General features: G+C 43.7%; 1 protein-coding gene across 2 annotated transcripts in view; it reads left to right on the plus strand.

Moving 5' to 3' along the window:
* The window catches only part of ZBTB38 (zinc finger and BTB domain containing 38), a 606,633-nt gene that overhangs the window by 192,324 nt on the left and 398,224 nt on the right, over positions 1 to 16,085 (plus strand). Inside the window, exon 2 of one of the 2 annotated variants that reach the window (XM_044071057.1) lies at positions 2,847 to 2,977. The exons of the other annotated variant lie outside the window; for it this stretch is intronic. The gene's annotated coding sequence lies outside the window, so the exon portion shown is untranslated. The remainder of the gene's footprint in view (positions 1 to 2,846; positions 2,978 to 16,085) is intronic. 2 annotated transcript variants of the gene reach the window in all.

Raw genomic sequence — 16,085 nt, forward strand, 5'->3', positions numbered from 1 at the left:
GACATACTCCAAAAGGGTCTCACTCAGACAAATGACTGGTGCCAGAAACATGGCCTCAATCTGAATACCAAAAAATGCATCATCATCCCCTTTGGGGGGAGTGATGTCCCCACAAATTATCACATTAATATCAACTTCCTAAGCACGCAGTCGGTCGTGAGGGATTTGGGCACCCAGGTTGATAGCAACCTGACTTTTGACCGCCAAATTGCTTCCTTTGTACGGAAAGCCTTCTACATGGCCCACCTCATAAGTAAGGGTATCTCATCCAGAGACAAGGAGGTCATAACATCCCTTATAAGGCCCATTGAGCACAGTGCTTCTTTCAGCATGTACCACTCAGAGCACATGCAGCAGCTGGAGAGACCACAGAGATTCCTCACCAGGAGAATCCAGGGCCTCGAACCTGATAGGCTAAAAGCCCTATCCCTATACTCAATTTCATACGGACTCATCAGAGGTGACCTCTGTCTGGCATACAAGGCGATCACAGATCCCTCCTTGATGGGACTGCTGCATATCCGTAAGTCAAGCTCCACTGGAGCAACTCGCACGTGCGGCCTCAAACTGGTCTGTGACATCAACAGGACTTGTTTGCGGGACAGATTTGTGTCCCAAAGACTCCCTCGTCTATGGATTAGACTCCCCTCTCCAAGCAGAGTACCACTTTACCCCTTTTGCTTCCTTTGTACGGAAAGCCTTCTACATGGCCCACCTCATAAGTAAGGGTATCTCATCCAGAGACAAGGAGGTCATAACATCCCTTATAAGGCCCATTGAGCACAGTGCTTCTTTCAGCATGTACCACTCAGAGCACATGCAGCAGCTGGAGAGACCACAGAGATTCCTCACCAGGAGAATCCAGGGCCTCGAACCTGATAGGCTAAAAGCCCTATCCCTATACTCAATTTCATACGGACTCATCAGAGGTGACCTCTGTCTGGCTTACAAGGCGATCACAGATCCCTCCTTGATGGGACTGCTGCATATCCGTAAGTCAAGCTCCACTGGAGCAACTCGCACGTGCGGCCTCAAACTGGTCTGTGACATCAACAGGACTTGTTTGCAGGACAGATTTGTGTCCCAAAGACTCCCTCGTCTATGGATTAGACTCCCCTCTCCAAGCAGAGTACCACTTTACCCCTTTTTAAGTGCAACCTGGATAACTGGATGGGAAACAGAAAATACATCCCTGGAATTCCACCGGTGTCCTTGCTGGACAGGATGATCGGGTGCTGACTTGTCTAAACATGGGCTAAACTCTTGGCTAGACTTTTAAAGGCCTCAGGGCTAATAGCCTAGTAACCTGTGATCCTATGAAAGGTTACTGAGAGGTGATCTTTGCCTAGCATGTAAGGCATCCTCTGATCCAACTCTAATGGATCTCTTGCACATCCACAAGGCAAACAGCAGTAGAAACAGTAGATCCAAGGACCTGAATTTTGAGACATAAATAGAACTGCTGGAGGAACCGATATGCGTCTCAAAGGATCCCCTGTGCTATGGAGTAAGTTCCCTAGCTGTATGAAGCAGAGTTCATCATTGGCCCTATTCAAAAGTAACTTTGATCACTGGATGTGAAATCGCAACTTCACCCCTGGTATGGCCACCATGTCTCTGATGGAAGAGGTCGACAGTAAGTAAATTAATCTCCAACTAACATACTCCCCATACACACATAATCCTTAGCTGCCTCTTTAGTAACATAACCCATCATATAGGCATCCAGTGAACTCTGGGACAAAACTGGGTTGAGTTGCACGGCTAGGCTTGTAAAGACCCTGTTGGTTATTAGCCTAGTATAAAGCTATGATGCCGTCACATAATAGTGGGATGAAATAGACCAAAGCATTGGGGAAGGGATAACTCGGAAAACTGGGCCAGACAGTCAGGCTACCTGTAGACAGTATATCCCCACAATGATGACTATAATTGTGAACATATTTTAATATCTACATTTGAAATAAGTTCCTAACACTACTGTACTTTTCCCCTGTTATGGTTCTTCTGGAGCTTCATCCATGTCTCCTGTCCCATAAATTCGACAGGCCTCATCCAGACATATGCTTCCTCAGATTAACTGCTTGATTTCTCCAGTTGTGTTAATGGCCAGCAATCCAGTGTGCTCACCTAGAATAAGTCGTATGCTGACTTTAGTCCAGAAAGATTTACAATGGGAAATGGACAAACTTTTTTGTCTGGGCAATTCAGAAGTGGAGTGATCCTGATAAATCTCCTGTCCCTCTCATTTTGCAGTTCTTAGATTGTATATTTGATGAAGGATCTAGTTATTCCACCCTGAGGATACACCTAGCAGCTGTCTTTAATTTCCACCAGAGACTCTACTCTTAATGTCTAGCATCTCGGTCTTTAAGGCCAATTTCTGATGCGCATTTTTGCATTTCAAAGACCCCATTCCCCCTTGGGATCTAAATTTTGTGCTAGAGAGGATGGTACTCCCTCATTTTAAAGCAGCAGCCAGAGTGGTTTTGAAATTCATATCTTCAAAAATATTATTTTTGGGGACAATTACCTCAGCTAGAAGGGTTCTGAATCACAGTCTCTATTTTTCTGCTCTCCATAACTTATACATTACCTGTGGACTAATACAGCCTATATGCCTAGAGTGGTTTAAATTACTATTATTATTATTATTATTATTATTATTATTATTAAGCTTTAGTCAGAGCGTCTTCTGAGTGGAGACAAGTGTGAATGGGCGAAAAGCTGAAAGACACAGCAGTCAGTCCAATCTTCCAAGGTTTTTCACCACAGTTTTCCAGTTAGGACAAATATAAATTGCATTGCCTAGATGTACTCAGACAACTAAAATTCTATCTTCACAGGACTAAAGATCACAGAAAGGATGGCCAGCTTCTGTTAAATTTTGCATCAACCAGATTAGACAAGAAGGTTTCCAAGGTCTCTGTGTCCTGGTGTCTGTCTCACTATTCCAGTAACAGAAAGGCTCTACCAGGTAAATCCAAAGCTCATTCTGCAAGGCTGTCTCTATTTTACAGACCTTTTCAGGAATTATTTTGTGGATATTAATTGTGCTGCTGTAACATGGGCTTTACTGCATAGTTTTGCAAACCACTGTAAGCTGGATCTAGGTCTACCTTTGCAGTCTACATTTTCTGTACTCTGTCATGAAATCCACCCAAGACTAGCAGCTGAGGACTGTATGCTACCTTTGTAGTTTATGTACCGAATCATACAAAGTATGAAAATTATGTACTTACCATAATGTTGGATCTTCATGATTCATACCAATGCCAGTCCCCTTCGATATCTCTGCACGTCTTCTCCCTTTTTTTCTTGCATCCCTTTTAAGAGACCTGTCTGATCATTCCAAAGGCCTTCTGAGGGTGTTATTACTTGGGTTACCAATTGTCTGTGACTTGATTAGAGTACATATGGGTATACAACTATGTTAACAAACTTGATCTGGAGAGAGGGAAAGGAAAGCATGGTGCATTATGGAAGTGAGTGGAGAAACTTTTGCTTGGGAAAGCTCTATAGATGCTGGAAAGACAACTGCCTGTAGTGACCATTCCTGTGTTTTATAGTATATGGACATGGATCAAGAAGCTCTAACATATTATGGTCAGTACATGACTGTTTCCACAAGAATGAATTCTTGCAATCAGATATAGTTGGGTTAACATTCATTTTAATCATGCAAGATGAAGTAAATACAATAATTTCAATTATTGGTGTCCCAGTCTCATACCTCTAGGCTATTAATTTCCAAATATCTACTACATTTTAGATAAGTTGTCAAGGGAAACTTTCATTGTGGTTGTATAGTTTTAAAAAAAGGTTTCAGCTTAATGTATCACTTTAAGATGGTGGATAAACTGAAAGGAGTGGGGATGGGAAGTGGGCTCATGAAATGTCTTCAGAAATGAATGAGCTTGAAAAGACAGAATGTTGTGGTGTTAAGAAAGGAAAGTCAAGTGAGAAACTGACATTGAGTGCCTAACTGGTTCTTGATGAAATTTTATTCAACAAAACTTTTGAATCTAGCATTGAAAACTGCATGCTACATCTTTTTTTTTAGATGATATAAAAATAGAGGTAATGGCAATAGATGGAAGGGTATAATTTGCCAGCAGATACATATGAACTGTTTAGATGGAAAGATAAGTGACAGTTGAGATTTAATTGCAAAAGAAAAAAAAAGTATTTGAGTGGATTTGGAGATGGTTAAAGAAAAGAAGGCTATCCTGGAGCAGGAAGGGATGAATAGACACATTCAGAGGAAGAAAGGGCAGTAGTTAATGCTAGCAGGATATTAAGATGGAATAGTCAGGATTACTGACCAATGAGTTAGAGGTTTTACTAATTCTGTCTTAATTGGAGGCGAGATAACATCAAGCGTATCATGTCCAGCTGATGATGCTCTATACTGAAAAGGATGTTAATACTGTGTTCAAAGAAGACTGAAGGAATTGTATGTTTTGAAGACCTGAAATCTTTAGAATGGTTGTAGGTGCTAAGTTTACTGACCATAGGAGGATGAATAGCATTAGACAAACACAGGATGGTTAGGAGACTGATAATCACTTGTAATGGAGATAAGAGTGGAGAATATGCACAATTGGCATCTGAAAGGTAGTAGATCTGAAGGTGGTAAAAACAATATTTGCAGGAAGAATACTGGACACAGAATAGCTTCCTAATGTTGTAGAAACTGTAGTACATTAGGGGAATACAGAGAGGAGGAGTTCATCTGTAATCCAGGGGAATACAGCTGTCAAAGGAAAAATATACTTTAAAAATGATCAAAACATGGTAGGTTCAGGTTAGAGCACTTTAATCTTGCAGCAAGGAGACAAAAATGTGCTATTACAGAGTTTGTCTAACTAGAAACAGGAAATACTTTCATTTTTATACATTCTCTAACTAGACATGGCCTACCAAGCTGACGTAACAGATTACCACCTTTTTCATCATCATCTGTTGACCATCATTCCCATGAATTTCTGCTGATTTATCAATTTTCATGAGAAACGTCCTGAGGAAAACAACATGGCCTTGATTACTACCAGTTAGATACATGTTATGTTACCATTCAAGGTACTATGGCTAATTCGAGCACAATGCTAACAGTTCATTTCTCTAATAATCCTTTGTCTACTTTATCTCTAAGCTACTGCAGCTGCACATGTTCTCAGAGCTGATTGTTTAAAATCATTACATTTACAGAATATAGTATTGTTCATTCATTTGTTCCTGACCTAGCAGATAAGCACCTGCTTCTCATGTACATTTCCAAAAGGCATAAACATGAATATTGCTGTGCTAGCAATTACTAGGTCAGAGGGCATCTTGCAAGTTTCAGAAAGCATACTGCAGTTTTCAAAAAGCGTCTTTTTCAGTCTCATAATGAAACTCAATTTATATAACACAGTGCATGTAAAATAGAATGAAAAGCGTATTAATTCTTTTGATTATTAATTGGCATTAAGCATACACACATTAATACATATTTTTCTAACATTTCCCTCCTGTTAATACTTTTTAATTCTATTTTCAAAAAAAGAATAAACAGTTTGCTTCTTTTCCTAACCTCTTCCAGTCAGGATTTGCAGTTAAGAAAGTCATTCAGTTTAAACTTTTATGAAAGTGTTTTGCATTCTAGCAGCTCTTCAAATTCAGTACTTTAATACATAGTCTCAGATACTGATATATCTATGAATTCTTTGATTAATTTCTTCATGCAGGGGATTCCACAACAAACACAAACTCCTATTAGGAGTAATCCTACCCCAATGGCAATCAATATGTTCATTAGGATGGAACCCCACCCCCCCCAATTACATTCTGGAAAAAGTCTGTCATAGGTTTTGGGCCTGGTTTGGTCATGGCCGACACTTGCTGAATCACCTCGAGATGATCGTTAATCTCATGCTGATGATCAGGAATAAACGCACAGCATTCTTCTTTGATTAAAGCGCACGTCCCACCCCTCGCCGCTAGGGTGAAGTCAAGAGCCATTCGGTTTTGGAGTACTACAGTTCTCATGGCATTCAGTTCATCAGTTATCAGTTCAAGAGCAGAAAAAGTCGCATTACTCATTACTTCGAGAAGTTTAGACAGTTTTCGCAGCTCCCATATCGATTTAACTGCACCATATGCAGGTAATATACCTGCCCTGGATATGACAGCATCACTCAAGTCCATGTGCGCAAGTTTGGTTCCCACATTACGATGGTCTTTCCAGCCCGCTTCGATCTGTCCCACTGGATTCTCAGGTTTCTTAACAGTCTTTTTGGTTACATCTCTGGTATTTCGAATATTTCCCTGAGGCAAAACTGCAGTGTGTCGGATGGCCGGGACCAGGTATCCCAAAAAACAACTGCCAGACCTATTCTCAGGTAACCATTTATATGCCTTTTTACCACACACAAAATAACAATCCTCTACTTTGTGTTACTTTGTTACAAAATGACTGCCCTGCATGAAACATTTTACTATCTATTATAGATAACTGTTTAAAAAGTACAGGATTACGTTGTACCTGATCAAGAGTCTTATGCATAGATTTCAAAAATGAGTTATAATCTGTACTACACGATCCACCTAAATCATTTGCTTTTGTATAACATTTATATTGTACGGTGACATTACACTTGCTCCATCCCACTAGGATGGTATCATTTTTGTAAAAACATACAATTCCTTTTTGTGTTACAGGCAAATACAGTGCTACCTTATCATGTGCTTTAATAGCAACTGTGTCAAAAAACAGATTTTCCCAGGTCTCATTGACCCCTAGGGGGAAAGCAGCCATCAATAAACCCCCGTATGCTGTTGGTATGGCCGTGCAGACCCAGCAGTTCGAAACATTAAAAGTCTCTGCATACACACGTGTAATTGCCTGATAAGTGTTAAAATTCGGATGCCAGTCTATGTTTGGCTCATTACGTTTAATCAGTTCAACTTTTGTGGCGGGAAAAAGGAGTGGCCACAACAAAAAGAACAATGTGATTAGCATAGTTATCAAAATGATCATACAAGTTTTCTGAGGTTGCTCAATGTCTCTATTCACTCTGTACCTGGCCGTTATGTTCTCGTTGTACAACAGTAATAAAGTTTTTGTCCAAATCAAAGTTCTTAACCAGTTTACAGTGCGGCAAATGAATCCAGGAAGCTCGCTCCGTGATCTCGACTGCAGTGAGTGTCGACAGTAGTACCTGGTACGGTCCTTCCCACTTCGGAGAACTCCAGTTCTTTCTCTTCACAATCTTCACCCAGACCCAGGTGCCTGGGGCTACTGGTGCTTCCGATTTCGGTTGCTTTTTATCTGAAACAGAATTTAACTGCAAAAGTTTGTTATTCAAAAATCGTCTCATATACCCTGCAAGTGAACTGTCAGCTTCTTGCTCTGTAGACATGAGAGGTTTCCACTGAGGTGTATAATATGCCCTCCCAATCAAAGTTTCAAAAGGAGTTAATACCTTTGCATTTGGAACAGTTCTCATGCTCAACAGTGCTAGAGGCAAACAGTGCACCCAGTTCTTTTGTGTCTCACTCATCAACTTCCTAAGCTTATTCTTCAACACCCCATTATGCCTCTCAACTAATCCTGCAGATTGGGGGTGGTAAGCGCAGTGATTTTTTAACGATATTCCAAAATAACGACTAAGTTGTTGCACTGTTTGGTTCACGAAATGTGTACCGTTATCACTATAAATCTTTTCCGGTATGCCAAATCTGGGTAGCTGCATCTGGATTTTTAGTTGGAAAAGCTTCCACCCATTTGGAAAACATATCTATAATGATAAGGCAATACTTTTTATTCTCACACTTATTCAGTTCTATGAAATCCATACAAATAGTATGAAACGGATACAGTGGTGTAGGGAAACTCCCTTGCTTAGGCTTCAATGCCCCATGTGCATGATGCTTGTTACAAACATGGCATGCTGCACAAAAATTTTTTGTGTAGTTCGTAAATCCATATGTTGTAAACACTCGATTCACTAACTGTACCATCCCCCCTGTTGAGACATGGCTCTGCCCATGGCTCAACAAAGCTGCATATCTAAACAAGTTAGATGGCAAAATTGGTTTCTTTTCCTTGGAGATGTACAGTCCCTTTTCAAGGATTGCTCCTCGTTTTATCTACTTCTGTTTTTCTACATTTATAGTAAGTGTCTGCATTGTTTTTAACATTTCTAAATCTAAAATCTCAGAGGGTTGTAATTCCTCACTCAAAAGAAAAGCTTCTGGGGCTGCCTGTTTCGCAGCTGTATCAGCCCGCGCATTACCTTTTGAAATTCTGTCCTGTTGCTTGGTATGAGCTACGCATTTGCAAATAGCTATTTTTTGAGGTAACTGAATAGAGTCTAATAAATCTAAAATGAATTGCGCATGATTAATTGGTTTACCAGTAGATGTTATCATTCCTCTATTTTTCCACTGCTGCGCAAAAACATGTACAGTAGAAAAAGCATACTGGCTGTCAGTATAAATATTCACTTTCTTACCTTTTGCTAAGGTACATGCCCTTGTCAAGGCAATCAACTCCGCTGCTTGTGCAGATAAATTGTGTGGTAAAGATTTTGCTTCTAAAGTTTCAGTATCAGAAACGACTGCATACCCCACTAGGATCTGTCCTGTAGGACCCCTCCTGCACGAGCCGTCCACATAGTATGTCACCTCGGTATCATCCAAGGGAACATCTGTAAGATCTTGTCTCGGTAATGTCTTTTGCTCAATCTCCTGCAGGCTGCAGTGCGGTTTGCTATCTGCAGGGGTTGGGAGCAAGGTTGACGGATTCAAAGTTGTGCATCGTTCAATTGTCATACGAGGTTGGCTCAACAGTATAGTCATACAGGAAAGATGTCTAGCAGGAGAAAGATATGCTACTTTTTCTTGCAGTAAAATAATTGCGACTGCATGAGGCACTCTCAATGTGAGAGGGTGGAATAACACTACTGAGGCCGAAGACTGCACTGCCATTGCAGCTGCAACTATTGCTTGTACACAGTGGGGCAGGGACTGTGCCACTGGGTCTAACTGTGATGAATAGTAAGCTATGGGGCGTTGCTTGTCCCCATGTTGTTGTGTCAATACTGATGTCATATAACCTTGCTTACAGTCTACAGTTTGAAAACATTGCTTATGATAGTTCGGTAATCCTAAAACTAAGGATGATGCTATCAGTTTTCAGCTTGCAGAAAGCTGCTTCTGGTGTCCATTGTAATAAATCCTGTGCTGCCATCGACTTTTTGAATATTAAGTTAGTCAGTGGAGCAGATTCCAAAGCATAATTTGGTATCCAACTCCGACAAAAGTTAGTAGTTCCCAGGAAGGACATCATTTCCTTCTTGGTAGTTGGTCTAGGTGCTTGTAATATTGCTGTTTTTCTATCTTTGTCTAATATTCTACCTTCTTTGGATATTACATATCCCAAGTACTTAACTTGTTTTCTCCAAAGTTGTAGTTTGTTTTTGTTCACTTTGTGTCCTTGAGTAGCTAGAAACTGTAATAATGCTATGGTGTCCTCTTTACATTCTTGCTGGGTGGGTCTGCCAGCAGAATGTCGTCTACATAAAGTAAAATCTGACTACCTTTTGGTGGAATAAATCCCGCCAGGTTGCTTGCCATTTCTTGTGCAAATATTGTTGGTCTTTCACAATATACCTGTGTTAATCTCGTATATGTATACCGTTTCCCCTGAAATATAAATGCAAACCAATGTTGGCTGTCGGGGTGTATCGGTATTGTGAAAAATGCATTACTAATATCTACCACAGAAAAATACTTCTGCTGAGGCTTTAAATCATTCAGTAAGGTGTGCGGATGTGGCACCGTTGGTGCCCTGGGTATAACTGCATTATTTACAGCTTGTAAATCTTGGACCATACGCCATTCCCCGTTTGCTTTCCTGACAGGAAATAAGGGTGTATTACATGGTGAATCGGGAGATTCTATTAAGACTCCTTCCTTAAGTAAGGCTGCTATTATAGGTTTGATCCCTATCTCTGCATCCTTTCTCAAGGGATACTGTCTTTTCTGAGGTCTAAATGCTGACTTTAGCGTAATAGTAACTGGTCCTGCTGTTCATATAAGTCCTACATCTGATTTCTCTGTTGACCAGAGAGTCGCTGGTATGTTTCGCAAGGCTTTTTCCTCTTCCTCCAATAAGAGTAATACTCAGCTATTCTCACTAGCCTGTGAGTGCACAGCTGGGTGTGTCTGCGTTATCCAATTCAATTTCTGTTTCTATACTCCTTGTTTGGAGAGTTCCAATTCTGTCTGTTATTCCCACCTTGTGACTTTTTCTCCTAAGTCTGCCCATTTCAAATTTCTATTCTTAGTTAAGCTAACATGTGGCAATCGATTAGATTTGTAAAGTGCTAAAAATTCCTGGGGCAATGAACAGCTTACTACACTGTTTCCTTCTGTGTCCCAGTACAAGTTTCGTAACACTAGTCTGTTTGCGTGGTTCTGAAACAATTCCTGCTCATATTCTTTATCAGGTCCTGGTCTATTACAGTAATATAGAGTACAATGCAACAAATGCTGTTTGTCAGTGTTGAGGGAGGGGGATATACTGATGGCTACGTTCATCAGTTCTTCGGTTACTGCCCCTGGACCAGTCGTAACCAAGTCCTGGCTGTACCAATAATATGTCTCACCCGCCGGTTGCACCACAAAAGTATCCATTTGTCGCTGTGCTTCCATACCCTGCATGGTTGGAACTATGGCTATGCCAAATATCTGCATTAAGTCTCTACCCAAAAGGTTTACTGGACATTTTGCAGAAACTACAATTTTACTTTTCTGGGTCATATCTGAAACGGGGTCTGTTATCGCTATGTCATGGGAGAGTGGCTCCCGATACAGCTGTCCATTAGCTGCTTTCACTAGTATATAATCTGGTGATTCTGAATCTTCTGGTAATTTGGAAGGGTGTATTAGGGTCCGTGAAGCCCCTGAGTCACACATAAATTTGACCACCCCCCCCTCTACCAATAGCGTCACTTCAGGTTTTGTATCTGCTAAGTAAAGCTCTAGGCTCAATAAGGCTAAGTCCAAAATTTCATTTTCCTCAACGTCTACAAATTCATGTACATCCTCTACCCCTTCTGTCACATCCTCTACCCTTGCTATCACATTTGCACTTGTCTTTTCTTGTTTATTTTCATTCAGTGAATTCCGGACGATCATATAGTCATTCCTCATCCTCCTTATTTTCTCTAGTCACCTTTTTATTTAGCCTGCAATTCCTTGCTAAATGTCCTTTTTTCCCCACATTTAAAACATTCACCTCTTTTCTTTCTTTCCTCAAAATCTTCTGATCGCTTGTCAGATTGTTTATTTCTCTGGGTATTTTTCTTACCCCTTCTCCCAGTTTGTATTACAAATACTTCTGACCCATCTTCTGCTGAAAATACTTGAGTTTTCTTTTTCTTTTTACTATTAAAATGTCTCTCTGCATGTCTAGCATATTCAAGTAATGGCTGCAATCTACTCGTACGATGGTCTACCATGTGCTTTGTAATAAAACTGCTAATGGGAGTTATACTACCTTTTAAGAATGCATTCTTTAGCTGTTGTTCATATGGGGAATCTTGTGTCTGGTTTTCTGGTATCTGCATTCCACAGTGGTTATTAAAGCACTCTAATAATCTAGCATAATATCTATCAACTGATGTAATGGGATCCTATCTCGCCTACATTCATAACTGATGGGTTCGGAGCCGATCCCTCGGCTCCGACTCGGCCACTATAGTAGAACGAAGTCTCTAATTGGCTGGGCTACCCCTTATCCCAGAATGCACCATGCCTGCTTCCCCAGATCTCATTTGCTGCTTTTCAAGCTAGACCTGGTCTCGACTTGGCTGGAGCTAAGTAGTTTTTTGGTTACTTTTTGGTCTTTTGACCAAGGGGTTTCTTCATAAATTTAACAAACAGCTGTTTTAACAGCTTTACGTGTGTGTGTAAACTTTTTTTGGTGTGATTGGTATTTTTTTCTATTTACCAGGTAAGGCCCGTTTAAGTTGGGCCCTTGCCCTTATTTGTGTGTGCTGAAATTGTCTTACTGTACATTCTCTTTTTATCAGGTTAAGCCCGTTTAAGTTATAGGGCTTCTGCCCGTTTTTGTGTGCTGTATCTCGGGCCAGTCCCGTTTGAGTAAAAGGGCTCATGCCGTACTTAAGGTTGTTTTATCGTTGTGGTAAAACAGTGGTGTGACAGGATGTCGAAAGAGCAGAAGTCTGGTTTTAAAAAGTGCACTAGGTGTAACTACAAAATGTCCATTACCGATAGTCATGCTGTTTGTGTATATTGTTTAGGACCGAAACATTTACAGGAAACATGTAGTGTTTGTCATGCTTTTTCCTCTAGGGTCCTTCAAGAATGTAAAGATAAGTTGATACTTAAGGGCCTTATTAAGCCTTCCTTTGAAGAAACTTTGGCTTCTCCTTCCTCTCCAGCTTCTAAAAAGAAAAGGTCGTCGGCTCCGACCACTCCGTCGGTACCGACTTCCAAGAAGCATAGGTCGACCTCTTCTTCCTCGGCTCCAATGGCTTCGGAGCCTCGGATGGAAGGGTCTGCCTCGATACCTCTTTCCTCGGCTCCATTGGTGTCGGAGCCGCAGGTTGGGGGATCGAGAGGCGAATCATCTGCTTCGGCTCCTTTGGTCTCGGAGCCGTTGGAGGTGTGCAGCTCAGACTCTCCCCCCTCGGCCCCGAAGTCTCCTTCGGCGCCGATACTTATACATACGGTCCCGGATCCGGTGCCGATAGTGTTGGAGCCGTTTCGGAGCCAGTCCCCTGTTCTGTCGGAGCCGAGAGAGAAGTCGTCTCGGCCCCCATCTATTTCCTCTAAATCCTCCAGGTTGTCTGACTCAGATTTAGACAGAGTTATCCAGAGGCTTTTCCAGTCCCCGGTTTTTGCAAAAATGGTCTCTGCTCCAGCTCACTCTGCTCCAGAGCCGGTCCCCACTTCGACACATCCGATTCCTCCTCCAACCTCCTCGGAACCGTTGGAGTCGGTGATGGTGGAGCGGAGCAGAGTCGTCCAGTCAGAACCGAGACTCCCTCGGAGCCTCTCGGTTCCGACCATCATTCCTACCCTGTCCTCGGCGTCAGAGTTCGATACTGGGACTTCCTAGGTCGGGGACGAGGGGAACACTTTGGAACTGGTAGCTTCGGTGCCTAGTCTCCCCCTCGGAGCATCGGCCACAGGGATTCCCGGTACCGTCGTGGTCTCTCAGCCGGTGTCCTCCGTAGAGTCTGGAGGTCCTGCTTTTGAGGCCATGAGGAGTGCGCTGGCCATGTCCTTGCCGGCTCAGCAATTCTCTGCCTCACCGTCCCTAGACTTGGGAACTGGTGCTTCTGATGTGCTTCATTCCCACGACAGCGGGGCCCCAAGGCCTGAGGATACCCCCTTGGGGGGGTTCCCTTCTCCTGGGAAGGTCCTTCTGAATCCGCTTCAGATGAACCTCCAAGGAAAAAATTGTGCAAGAGGAAGCACATTGACTCCCAGGATGAGTCTATCACATCAGATACTGACCTCGATGATGCGGAGGGGTCCCCAAAATCGTCCTCGGATGATGTCTCATTCTCAGATATCCTCGAGATCCTGAGACAGAGAGGCGATTGGCAGTCCAAAACCCCTTCCGCAGAGGAGTCAGTCTTCCTCAAGGCTTTTGGGGCCCAGCCCTCCGCCTCCTGGGTGTCTCCACCCTTCGATGAATTGCTAGATTTAGTTTCTCGAAGGGTATGGGAACACCCTGACTCTGTGGAACCGGTGCCCGCCAGGCCTAACAAGTTCCTCTCAGCCCCTCCTCAAAAGGAATTTTTGACCAAAGGAGTTGCAGTAGATGCGATGGTGGTGGCATCTGCCACTCAGCAGGATGTGGCAGAGGCTTCAACGTCTATTCACCTTCCTAATAAGGATTCCAGGAGCATGGATAGGTACGGGAAGCGTACCCTTTCTTCAGCGGCCTTTACCCTGCGGTCGCTGAATTATCTTTGTCATTTTACCAGGCTCCAAAAGGACCTCCTCAAAGAGTTAGGTGAATCTCTTACGGGTAATCTTCCTGAGGCGTTAACCCAAACTGTTGGCACCCAGATGACTACCCTATCTTCGATAGTCAACTCGTCCATGAGGCTCATCTCATATGCGGCCGAAGGGGCGAGTGGAGCAGCGGGAACAGGCGTGGCTCTTAGAAGACACGCCTGGTTATGCTTGTGTCCTCTTGCGGAGGCCTTTAAGTCTTCCTTCACCGGCACCCCCTTTGATGGGTCCTCCCTGTTTGGACCCAAGGTGAAGGACACACTGACTCGATGCGAGCAGGAGGGCAAGACCTTGACTGCCGTGGGGGCCCATTTCTCCGCTCCCTCTAGATCTTACCCCAAGGCCCAGAGAGGAGGGAAAATGTGGTTCAAAAAATCTCAAAGGTCTTTCCCTACTCCACCGAGTGATATCCCCTCTAGAGGCAGGGGGGGGGGGGATTCAGGAAGACACCGCCCCAGAGGTGGCAGAGGCCCCCGTAACTCTGGAGACCGCGATTTCTTTCGTGGTCCATCCTACGCTCACCGTCCCTGAGACGTGGCCCGACTGCGCATCTCCGGAGCCAGTCGGGGGTCGCTTTGCGGAACACCCACAGGCTTGGGAATCTATCACCAAGGATCAGTGGGTGCTCCGAACCATAACCGGAGGCTATCTCATCCCCTTCATAAAGCCCCCTCTTCCTATCAGGAAGATCCCGGATGTGCCACCCAGTCAGCGGGATCAAGCAGCGGTCGAGGTCTGAAAGCTGCTAAGAAAAGGAGTCATCCAGCCTGTCACCGCCGACCAGATCAGATCTGGAACTTACTCAAGACTATTTTTGGTGCCAAAAAAGACTGGGGACTTAAGGCCCATTTTGGACCTCAAATCATTGAATCGCTTTGTAAAAAAAATCCAAATTCCGAATGGTCACCCTTCAGTCCATTCTCCCGTTATTGGAGAAGGATGTCTGGATGTGCTCCATAGATCTCAAGCATGCTTACTATCACATCCTGATAAGTCAAGAGTCCAGGAGTCACTTACGCTTCCGCCTGGGAACCAGTCATTTCCAGTTCCGAGCATTGCCCTTTGGTCTCACCACAGCCCCCAGGGTGTTCACCAAGTGCCTGGCAGTAGTGACAGCTCACTTGAGAAGTCTAGGATTCCAAGTGTTTCCCTATCTAGACGACTGGCTCCTTACTGCCACCACCAAGCATCTATTAGTTCGGGCGCTTTTGAATACAGTCAGTTTGGGTCATTCACTAGGAATCATGTTCAATTGGGGAAAATCTGTGCTGCAGCCGTCTCAGCGTATTACCTTTATAGGCGCAGAGTTAGACACAAGAAGAATGCGGGCATTCTTGCCGGTAGAAAGGATTCAGGTCCTGCAGTCGCAGGTTCAAACCTTGTTACCCAGATCACGAGTTCAGGCCAGACTGATTCTGCAGTTATTGGGCACGATGGCCTCGACTATTCTTCTAGTCCCCTTAGCCAGGCTGCATATGTGGGTGCTGCAATGGCTACTGTCGGTTCAATGGTCTTTTCAGGATCTCCCCTTGAACCATTTGGTCCAGATTATGGAAAGTTGCCATCGGGACCTACGTTGGTGGCTGCTTCGGTCCAACCTGGACCAGGGGCGACCCTTTGCCCTTCAGCCTCCCGTCACCACGGTGACCACGGACGCCTCCCAGATAGGGTGGGGGGGGCATTATCTGGACAGGTCTGTCCAAGGTACGTGGCAGGCTCACGAAAAGCACTTACATATCAATATCCTGGAAATGAGAGTGTGCTACTGGTGTTGCAAGCACTTCATCATGTTCTTCCCCGGGGTACTATTGCGATCCTATCCGACAACATGTCGGTAGTCTGGTACATAAACAAGCAAGGCGGAACCAGGTCCTACCCTCTTTGCCGAGAGGCCATGAGAGTGTGGCATTGGGCGATTTCTACCCACCGTTTCCTAGTGGCAACGCACATTCCGGGGAAATCCAATGTGATTGCAGACAGGCTGAGCAGGACTCTCCTGTTGCCCCATGAGTGGTCCCTCAATGACAGGGTGGCTGCAAACA

This window comes from Protopterus annectens, chromosome 5.part0 (assembly GCF_019279795.1).
Source record: "Protopterus annectens isolate FY-2018-M chromosome 5.part0, PAN1.0, whole genome shotgun sequence".
In the NCBI taxonomy this organism is placed as follows: Eukaryota; Metazoa; Chordata; order Ceratodontiformes; family Protopteridae; genus Protopterus; species Protopterus annectens.